Genomic DNA, 962 nt, shown 5'->3' on the forward strand with positions numbered 1-962 from the left:
CCACCTAAGATGATGCACCATGGTTAGGAGGATTGAAAGAAGGAGGCTTCAAAGCCTTGTTGATTCTTGTGTGGAGGAATATACGGCCGCTGCCGATTCGGAGGAGCAAAGGGGATTGAGCACATTCTGACTACTCCACCTCAAATTGGGATGGACGTTCGGCTCGTAATAAGTGTTGTTGTGCCTGTAATGTTGAAAGGCAGCACAAGACTCATAGGAGTTGGGACAATGATCTGAGACATGTCCCTCCCCTCCACATCTTCTACGAGACGAAAGGACCGTCCGACACAAAGATTCACCGATACATCCCCCTTTGGAACCTCCTCCCAACTCATATTTGTCAAATCTCGCAAAGAAGAGCTTCTAGTGCGGCTACGAGAAGAAGATTCAGCAGCTCTTCTTTGATTGCCTCTGGAGTTCCCATATTCATCCTTATGGGTGGCCAAATCATCAATGATCTTCCACCCCTTAGTCTCTCCCATGTTCTCAGCAAATCGGCCATTGGCTGCAGCATCCAAAATAACTCTCTGATCGTCGTACAACCCATTATAGAACTGATTGCAAAGACTCCATTTTTCGAATCCATGGTGCGGAATGGTTCGCACCAGCTTCTTGAAACGGACCCATGCTTCATGAAAGTTCTCATCAGGCCCTTGTTTAAAGCTCGGAATCTGAGCTCTAATGGCAATAGTCTTCGAGGCGGAAAAGTACTTCTTGTAAAATGCTAAAGCTAGCGAATTCCATCGTTACCCCATGAGCTTCCCGGTCCGATCCCTATACCACTCCCTTGCAAAGATCACGGAGTGAGAAAATAAACATAGTTTCTTTTATCTCGATCCGGGTCACGCCGATTGGTGGGGGTATGGAACAGCAATAATCGATAAAGGTCTCCATGTGCTTAGCCGCATCTTCATTTGCACTCCCGAATCGGTTCCTTTCAACTAAGTTGATATAAGAAGGCT

At 46.7% G+C, this 962-nt stretch overlaps 1 non-coding gene across 1 annotated transcript; it reads left to right on the forward strand.

The window, feature by feature from the left end:
- Nucleotides 1–579: 579 nt before the first annotated feature.
- LOC141636677 (small nucleolar RNA R71) lies at nt 580–686 on the forward strand. The gene has a single exon (XR_012541275.1). It is a non-coding gene; the product is annotated as a small nucleolar RNA R71 (small nucleolar RNA).
- Nucleotides 687–962: the final 276 nt, after the last annotated feature.

Source organism: Silene latifolia, chromosome Y, assembly GCF_048544455.1.
Source record: "Silene latifolia isolate original U9 population chromosome Y, ASM4854445v1, whole genome shotgun sequence".
NCBI lineage: Eukaryota > Viridiplantae > Streptophyta > Magnoliopsida > Caryophyllales > Caryophyllaceae > Silene > Silene latifolia.